Source organism: Odocoileus virginianus, chromosome 9, assembly GCF_023699985.2.
Source record: "Odocoileus virginianus isolate 20LAN1187 ecotype Illinois chromosome 9, Ovbor_1.2, whole genome shotgun sequence".
Classification (NCBI taxonomy): domain Eukaryota; kingdom Metazoa; phylum Chordata; class Mammalia; order Artiodactyla; family Cervidae; genus Odocoileus; species Odocoileus virginianus.
The window spans coordinates 17,156,617-17,166,538 of NC_069682.1; the positions used below are offsets into that span (position 1 = coordinate 17,156,617).

The following is a 9,922-nucleotide window of genomic DNA, read 5'->3' on the forward strand; positions in this document are numbered from 1 at the left end:
GTATCTAATGGGATATCATCGGAATTTTGGAGCAAAACATATTTTGGAGAACATATTCTTCTTTTGAAAGAAAGCTTTTCTACACCCGGCTTTGGTATCACAAGCTCCAAGTCACCATGTGACTCACGTTGCCCATGATGGAGTAAGGATTACCTGATTCCTGTTGCCAAAAAAATCAGACATCCCCAGCGGGCCTTCATCACATGGAAGCAATGTCTATGAGGCAGGAATCAGCAGGTTGTGAGGGTACGAGTCAGTTTTATAAGCATGCTGTTCACATTCCCAGGGTGACTGCCTCTCTCATCTGCCACACCCTCCTGAATCTGCCCTGCAACCTCCTAGGAGGTCCTGTGAAAAGGTGGCTACAGAGGCATCGTTTTTAAGCCTGGGTTCCAGATGGCTCTGCTAAGTGCAAGTGTGCTGGTCCCACTGGGAAGGGACTACTCTGTTATTACAGCTGCATTTATCACAGGTGGTCCTGAGGGGAGGGGAGGAAGGAGATTTTTCCTGCATAAATAACTGAATAGAAATATCTCAGAGCCCCACACTGTCAGAAAGGAGAGAGAGCCTGAGATCAGAATCTATACCAGCTTATGCTCTGGGGACAGTTAATGATGTGGCTCTATAGTTGGGTACATGGAGGAAAGAGATTGAAGGACTTGCCAGATGATGAGGAAGGGAAGGCGTCATGTGGATGGACCTCTGGAATGGGTCCAGACTGAGATGTTCTTGATTCACACAAATGCTCACCAAAAGGATTCCATGATGGAAATATGTCTTGGCTGTTAGATTTTCAAGATGAGTTATCTCTGTGGATGGGGGCTTCCCAGGGGGCTCAGTGGTAGAGAACCTGTCTGCTACAGCAGGAGATGTGGGTTTGATCTCTGGGTCGGGAAGATCCCCTGGAGAGGAAAATGGCAACCAACTCCAGTATTCTTGTCTGGAAAGTCCCACTAACAGAGGAGACTAATGGGCTACAGTCCCTGGGTTCACGAAGAGTCAGATGCAACTGAGCGACTAAACAACAACAACAATCCTTGTGGATATTTGTCAACCTCATTGTCCAGCTATTTTAGACTCCTCCGTGGGTGTATGACCAAAGTGACCGTGGTGGCAGAGGTGAGACTCAGCATAGCTTCGACAACTTGGACATTTTGTCAGTAGAGTTTATCTGATACTGCCTTCCCTAAGAGACTTAGCATCAGTAAATAGACTTGAAACCCTGATATAGTATATTCTTTAGGGTGAGGGTATGGGTAGACAGTAGTAATCCAGTGGCAGACTTTCCATCTTGGAAAGGAAAGTATCATTATGATCTAATGCACAGTGTTGCTTCTGGTCCAGGAATTCACCTATACACAAAATAAAAGCCTGGTGTTCCTTGCAGTCTCTAATATGTACCCTTATTGCTGCAGGCATCTGGGTTTGTAGGATGAAATGTCACCTCCTTGGAGAGATTTCACTGACTACCCAGTAAGATACCCAAGTATCTTATTCTTCTGTTTTATCTTTATCCCCCAATGTATTTGTACCCAGTTTTAAACATCAGTTTCCCATTAGAAATTAAACTATATGCAATTGAACTAGTTCATTTGTTCATTACAATATCTGTAGCACCTAGAACAGTTCTAGGAGCAAAGCCAATGTTTAATAAATATTTGTTTAATTAGTATATGAATAAATTATTTATTAGAATGCATAGTTAAGATCCAAGACATATTTGATTAACCATTAAGAACTTAAGGCCCAAATTACTTAATAAACAGGTAAGGATACAATTTCCATTTTAATTGGCTGATTTGGTTCCTGGTCAGGAATCTTATAATTATAGAAATTTTAATGCTTGGGAAGAAATTCAAGGATAAATCAAATCTACATTCATTCTCTGAGAGTCCGTTACTTGCAAGCCATTATACTAGATCATAGGGAACATACTGATGGATGTAACATGACCCTATACTCAAGGAGTTTAAAATTGGGAAAACACAGAAAATAATAAATAACAGACAGAAGTAGGACACTTGAGGAACTCTGTGTGTGTGTTTGTATATGTGTGTGTGTGTTTATATGTGTGTGTGAGTGCATGCATGTGTGCATGCACATGAAGAGGAAGTAGCCATTTATTCAGCCATGTTGGGGAAATCAGAAAGGTTTTGTGGCAGCAGTAACCTAAGAGCTGGGCTTCCCCAGTGGGCCAGTGGTAAAGAATCAGCCTGCCAATGCAGGAGATGCAGGTTCAATCCCTGGTTCAGAAAGATCCCTTGGACAAGGAAATGGCAACCCACTCCAATATTCTTGCCTGGGAAATCCATGGACAGTGGAGCCTGGTAGGCTGTAATTCATGGGGTTGCAAAAGAGTCAGATACTACTTAGCATCTAAAAAACAAGAACAACCTATGAGCTAGGACTTGAAAAATCCACAGAAGTTCAACAGGTAAATCTGGAGGAAAAGGTCCAGGCTTGGAGAACTGGGCATCCAGAAATCACAGAGGGCTTAAAGGAGGTTTGGGTGGATCCCTTCAAGATGCTGGATGCCATATTAAGATGGTGGCCTTTACTTTGTAGCAGTGTGGAGAGATCAACAAAGATTTGTGAGAAAAAGTCTAACACCTTCTGACCTGTGACTTTGGCCACACTCTGAAGGACAGATTAGTGAGGGAAGAGACTGGAGACAAGGACACCAATCAGGAGCCTCATCTGATAGTCCAGGGGTGATAAGAAGCTAGTGGACTTGAAACAGGCCCACAGCAGAAGGGATTAAGTGAATGAGGTAGATGCAGAGATATTGAGAGGATTTGTAACAGGATTTGGCCAGATGTTTTATGTTGATGGGTTGAGAGGAAGCATAGCCTAAAATAGCTTCTGTAGTTCCTGTCTGGGTGATATGGAGGATGGAGGTGATGTCAAGTGATGGGAAGACAGAATAAATCAGGGAGATTTTGGAAGAGAAATTTGGCTCTGTCCAGTCTGAAGATCAATTGCATATCTATCTTCATATGCCAAACTTGCATTTGAAGATCAATGGTGTATCTATCTTCATATGCCAAGTTTGCATTTGAAAATTTGGGACAAAAGCTCAGGGTGGAAGTCCAGTACAGTGATGTAGTTTTGAAGTGATATTTAAATATTGCAAAGAAGTTAAAAAGAGAAGACTGTCAACACTTAACAACAAACAGGAAATGCAAAGGTAGATAAAGAAAATGAATGCTTTCCCCAAACAGCATGACAAAGTAGAAATATGTATCACTGAGGCTCCCAGTCCTGTTTTCTACCTTTTCCCCCATGATTCTTCGTCTTTTTTTTTTTAAATCAAATTTCTTTCTTTTTTCAAAATTATTTTTATTTTATTTTATGGGCTCTGCTGGGTCTTCATTACAGTGTACAAGCATCTCTAATTGCAGTGTGTGGGCTTCTCTCTAGTTGTATTGTGTAGGTTCTGGAGTGTAAGGGCTTAGTAGTTGTGGCACGCAGGCTCTCTAGTTGTGGTGTGTAGATTTCTTTAGTTATGGCACTCGGTCTTAGTTGCCCCCAGTTATACAGAATCTTAGTTCCCTGATCAGGGATTAAACCCAGGTCCCCTGCACTGAAAGGTGGATTCTTTACCACTGGACCACCAGGGAAGTCTCCCTCTTTTTTCCTTTCCCTTTCAATTATAGCTGTTTCATCTTTCCTACGGGGAGAAAAGAAACCTACCATGGCAACTTGAACTTAAAACCTTGATTAATGTAGTTTTCTACTCAAAAACCATTCATGGTTCATGGTTTCTTCTACACCAATGTCCTGACTCTTTCTGTAGCATTTGGTGATTCCCCCATTGTGGCCACCCTCTTACCTTACCCCCAGGACAGTCAGATACACCTAAGCTCCTTGTCGATTTTCCTACCTGGGGATCTCTGCTCCAGCTGTTCCGTGAAACCAGCATTTCCTTCTTTTCCTTCTCCACATACATGTCAAGGCTTTGAAACCTGCCCAGTTTTCCCACTCAAAATCCTCTCACTTTATCCTCTCTTACAGAATACCCGTCACTTTGGTTGTAGCCTCTGCCTCAATGTTCTTTGCTGTTTCCACGCCTTAGTCCCTCAGTAGCCTGCAGCTGTAGAAGATTGCAACTTATTCCCTTTGTGCTTTATACTGGCTTTTTTGAGACTCTCAACACAGCAGTGATTAGATGGATGTTTTGAAATGAGAGAGGAGAGAAAAATAATTGCAGTAAAGCCCATTCCTGCTCTGTATGTTCCCTTTCTTAGCCTGACTGATTTGATGCGATGATACGAGACATCATTGAACTCTCATAAACAGGTGTAAAGGTCTCTGGTATTGCCTCATTCTCTGGGCTGATTACTTTCAGAGAGAGAGAGAAAGAAAGAAACCCACAAAACATATGAGGTCTGGGACTGGAGGGGACTTCATTATTTTTAATGTCTCAGTAAAACATCTTTTTTCTCTCTCTCTACATTTACCAGACTAATCCCAATAATGTCTTTTAAACAATTAATTCTAGTTTCAAAAGCATTCTACTCTGCAGTTTGTCCAGAATTAAGTGACCATTAGAAGGCATTAGCTTAGAAATGAGTGCCCTAATTACTTCTGAAAGTTAGCCATAAAAGACAGGAAAAAAAGTCCAGATTTCAGAGACATCAGCATCCTTGCAGTGCTGGCTGCTTCCTGTGGTCCTTTCTGTCTTCCCACCTCGCAAAGTGTCGGGCCGAGGAAAGCACTGGAGCATTTTGGCACCTGACAATTTAATTCTGTATTAGCAAACATTTCTTTATCTTTCCCTGATTCTGGAAAATAAAATGTATTGAAAGATATTAAGATGTGGACCATTTTTCTCTAGATGAGTTTTTGGGAATGCCAGGAAGCTTGATGGTATCGATGTGTACAGATGATGCGTGTCCAATTGTGCAGCCGTGGAGTTTGTTACCACTTAAGAACAACACATATAAATGGAATCTAGAAAAATGGTACCGATGAACCTATTTGCAGGGCAGGAATAGAGGCACTGACTTAGAGAAGGCACTTGTGGACACAATGGGGGAAGAAGGGGGGTGAATTGAGAGAGTAGCATTGACTTAGATACACTTCCGTGTGTAAAATTAGATAGCAAGTGGGAAGCTGCTGCATAACCAAGGGAGCTCGGCTGGGAGCTCTGTGATGACCAAGACGGGTGGGGTGGGGGGGTGGGAGGGGAGTTCTAGAGGGAGGGGATATATGTATACATATGGCTGATTCACAATGTTGTCAGGCAGAAGCTGACACAACGTTGCAAAGCAATTATATTATAGCTTTAAATAGCTTAAAAAAAGAGTGTCATAGGCACAGTGGTTACCTGTGCTAAGCGTTCTTGTTTCAGCAGCAACATCAATTTACTGTATGGGTTTAGACTTCACAGCTGTTTGCAGAGGCCTGGTGGATACTCTGTCCCTACGCCTAGGTGTAGAAGAAGTGCCAAATTTCTAGCACAGTCTCTTTTCGAGGTGGGAGTAGTTTTCACCATGAAGCCTGGTCAAGAATCCAACTGCCAGTGCAGGAGACTCAAGGTCCATCCCTGGGTCAGGAAGATCCCCTGGAGAAGGAAATGGGAACCCATTCCAGTGTTCTTGCCTGGAAAATCCCATGGACAGAGGAGCCGGGTGGCTACAGTCTATGGGATTGCAAAGAGCTGGACGTGACTGAGCGACTAACACACACACACACACACACACCCACACACACACGCTCAGGGGAGCTGTGTACCTGCACGGCTCAGGAGACAGGGTTCTCCCAGTGGGTAGGTCCATGCATCGCATGTGTAACCAGTCAGCTCACGTTGGACGGGAGCGTTGGCAGTGCTCACAGCCTTGACGTCCACTGTATAGGTGATTGCTTTCAGCTTGCATGTCTGCCCATGGAAAGCGGGTGTTCTCAAAGAGGGTTCTTGCGCTGTGGGAGTGGAAGCTTCTTGGATTTACTGCTTCTCCCTTTCCCCCTGCTGGAACATAAGATCTTCCCTGCTGTAACCCTCGCGTGCTCAGTCGCTAAGTCGTGTCTGACTCTTTTGTGACCCCATGGCCCACCAGGCTTGTCTGTCCACGGGATTTCCCAGGCAAGAATACTGGAGTGAGCTGCCATTTCCTTCTCCAGGGGATCTCTTCAACCCAAGGATCAAACCCGCGTCTCCTGAATTGGCAGACAGATTCTTTACCACTGAGCCACCAGGAAAGCCCATGGTAACCCTTGGGGAACCAGGATAGGATTACGAGGGCTTCCCCGGTGGCTCAGTGGGTAAAACTCCTCCAGCAATGCAGGAGACCCAGGTTCGATCCCTGGGTCGGGGAGATCCCCTGGAGGAGGGCATGACTACCCAGTCCAGTATTCTTGCCTGGAGAATCCCACGGATAGAGAAGCCTGGTGGGCTACAGTCCATGGGGTTGCAAAGAATTGGACAGGACTGAAGTGACTGAGCAGAGCACAGCACATGAGATTGTGAATGCTTTAGAGAGGCAGAGTAGTTCTTGAGCTCATTGGATTTCTTTGCAAAGATTATGAGGTTTAGGAACAGAAAGAATCAAATGGGTGATTTTTCTCCCCACTAGCTTTGGCTCCAAAATAGAGTGGCCTCCAGTCAGGCTCACCTGCCTTTTCCACAACTCCTCACTGATTAGGGGCCCTTTGAGAGAACCCTTGAATAAATTCACAGGCCAATCTGCTCCAGGTTTTTCCTTTCCTCTCCCCTAGTGGAAAGTAGGAAGTTGAAATGGGGAAGCAGTCTAGGTAAGTGGGGCCCCCTGGGAGCTCTGGCAGTGCACCTTCCTTGCTGTGAGATATTAGACACCTTCCTTACCTGTAAAACCCATCTCACACTCTCAGTGGGAAGATGACGTGAGCTAACATGGCTGGAGTATTTGACACAATGCTGAGTGTGTAAGTCAACAAATGTTGGCTGTCATCAAACTAACACCACCACCAACAATGGGAATTTTGTGGTCCAGCTACCCAGAGCTTCACCAAGGAAGCTCTTTGTCCATCCAAAGAAAGGAGTGCAGAGGGGCGGCATCACTGTCTCCATATTGCTGTTTCATCAGGAATCTGGACTTTTATCAAATGAAAGCATATTAGCTTCGAGCCTCACTGTAGTCAGATGCTAGGGACTGTACCTGCTGGCCTAATGAAGGCTTTGATGTGGCTTGTCCAGGTTGTATAGGTACCCTACCTTTAATCATGGAAAACCAATAACAGATAGCAAATCACAAGGCTTCCTTTCATCTCAGAGTGTTCTTCTAGCATGATTTCAGAAGTAAATATCTAGGCATATTATTTTTGCCTTTATCCCAAATTAGAATCAGGTGAGAGGATGCTATTTTGTGGCTTTTGCCACAAGATGAGCTGCCCCTGGTTGGGAGAGGGGGGTGGCAGGAGCGGAATATGTGTTCTTCTTCAAAATTTATGTATTTCTCTGAACCCCAGTGTTTTATGAAAGAACTCAGGGCTAGGATATCTGAAAGTTGTGGAAACTACATACAGGCTTTGCATCCTGGAAACTGGTTCCCACTCGTTCCAGAAAGGTCGTCAAAGGCAAGAAGGCTATGAATTCATCATGCATTAATCATTTAGCCCCACCAGGGGGTTTTCTATTCCCTGTCTTATCTGTCATTGAAAAAAAGATTCACAAGACCTACATTATTCCATTTATTTCATGGTTATAAATAATCAAGTACAATTTGCAACTCTGTGGTTTGTAATGCATTCAGATGGGCTGAGGACGTGATGGAAAAGAACAGGCTTGGTTTGTGCAGGAGGTTTGCTGAGGTCTGACTTCCCTGGGGAGTTCCCTCTCTTTGCAGAGAAGGGCTCAGTTATGTTGGAGGGACTTCTCCAGAGGCCAGGGCAAGGAAGGCCTCTGCTCCCAAGGCATGTTGCAGGAAGCACCCCTGGGTGATACTCTGCAGAACTGCAGGCTGGGAGAAGAAGGATCACGATTTCCAACATGGAAATCTTTTGAGTCATCTTGGCTGGAGATTTCTTTGGATCTCCAAATCCTTCCATGCAAAAAAGAAAAAGAGGGTGAGAATTCGAAACTGAAGATTGTTGCTGTGAATTGCTAGTGACAACAATATGGTCACGGTCTGTTTTTCACAGTTCGGTTCACACTTATTTCAGGGCTGGGGGGAGGGGGGAAATGTGTTCTTGAAATAAATCAGAACTCATTCAGAGATTGTGAGCAGGAGATCTTAATGGAGATTTTTTTTTTCTTTCTTTCGAAATCGTGAGCTTTATTCAGAGTCCAGCCTCCCTGCCTGCTTGCTGAAGATCCTCCAGCGAACTAGAGGCGGATGCTTATTCTCTCTGGCTTTTCCAAGATCAACTTCCAAACATCGTCCCACCTGCCCTGTTGGCTGGAGCGCCCGATTCTGATTAAGTCATCGCACACTCCGGCTGTCTCCTCTGGTGACAGAACCATGCCTAGGGAGATTTCTGAGCCTATGGCAGTGTGTTCCTGAGGCCCCATCCCTGGCACCAGGCTGCTCTGCTCCTGGCATCCTGCCCCTGCTGTGAGCCCACGGGCTTTTTCAGATGGTGTTCACATGAGCAGGTGAGCCATCCAAGGAAACTGTCACCCTTGTTAAAGCATCAGTAAAGTTTAAGGTCCCCACACCTGACCTCTATTGGGGTGTGGATACAGCTGCTAAATCTTTGCTCTGATAGGTACTGGCTACCCTCCCTGGTCAGACAAACAAGGTCAAGATTAGATGGGGGTCTTCTGAGTGTGCTGACCTTGCTCCAGGGGAGAAGAGAGCCTTGGCCCCTGTATCCTTTATTCGGCCACAATCCTGGAACTGGTTGATCTCCTTAATCCCTTATGCTTTGATTAGACACTGTAAGTGTCTTTTCCCAAGAGAAGTGGGGCCGGTAGAGTCCACCTCAAATCTCTCTGCATCAATATCTGAAAGATTGATCTTCACCTGTGCTGGAGAGGTAAGACTCAGTCATCTTCAGAAATTTCTCCTCTCTGCTTTTTCTTGTCCCTTGCTTCAATCTGGGTCTTGAAATCCAGCACCGTGATCATCTAACCCAAATGCCCCGGGCCTTACCAGCTTGTAAAGACAAAGAAGAAATGGAAATGTGGTATTTGAATATTCTTGCCCTCCTCCTTGTGAAACCAATCTCTCTTCCACCTCCCTCACCTGACGCTCCCTCTGCACCTGTCCATCCAGTCCTGCTGGCAGGAGCCTGACTGAAGAGGTGCGATGTCCTAGGCCGCCACTTTTCAGATCTACCTCGTACCAGGAATGAGGTAGGGAATGGGCCCTAAGCTCCCTTCAGCTTCTGTCATTAACTTCCCTGCCGAGGACTCCAGCCCTGCACCCCCACCCCTTCCCCAACCCCATGAAGTGTGCCTTGGGGTTGAATTAACTGCCCTGTTCTCAGGTTCTTGTTTAGTCACTCAGTCATGACCAACTCTATGCGACCCCATGGACTGTAGCCTGCCAATCTCCTCTGTCCATGAAATTCTCCAGGCAAGAATACTGGAGTGGGTTGCCATTTCCTGCTCCATGTTCTCAGGTGGTTCTATTCAAATTAATAAAACAGCAACGACATTAACAAAACATCTCTCCTTCCATTTAAAAGCACAGCACCCTCCTACAGGTTGACTTATGTTCATGGATACTGACTGGTCAGCAGTCCTCCTGTTCTATAATCAGTCAAAATAGAAGCCCCACGGGCTTGACTAGGACTCTGTAAAAGACAACACCCACAGCACAGGGCAGAGATCACCTGGCTCCTTAAAAAGACTCAATCAGCCCAGTCCTTTCTCTGGGCGTTTGTTATGAACTGAACTGAAAGCATTAGTGTTAGTAACTCAGTCATGTCCGGCTCTATGTGACGCCATGAACTATAGCCCGCCATTCTCCTCTGTCCGTTGAATTCTCCAGGTGAAAAT

General features: G+C 45.1%; 1 long non-coding RNA gene across 1 annotated transcript; it reads right to left on the reverse strand.

The window, feature by feature from the left end:
• Positions 1 to 7,655: 7,655 nt before the first annotated feature.
• LOC139036478 (uncharacterized) lies at positions 7,656 to 9,071 on the reverse strand. The gene is made up of 2 exons (XR_011489239.1): positions 8,943 to 9,071; positions 7,656 to 8,018 (listed from the first exon to the last, which is right to left on the reverse strand). It is a non-coding gene; the product is annotated as an uncharacterized lncRNA (long non-coding RNA).
• Positions 9,072 to 9,922: the final 851 nt, after the last annotated feature.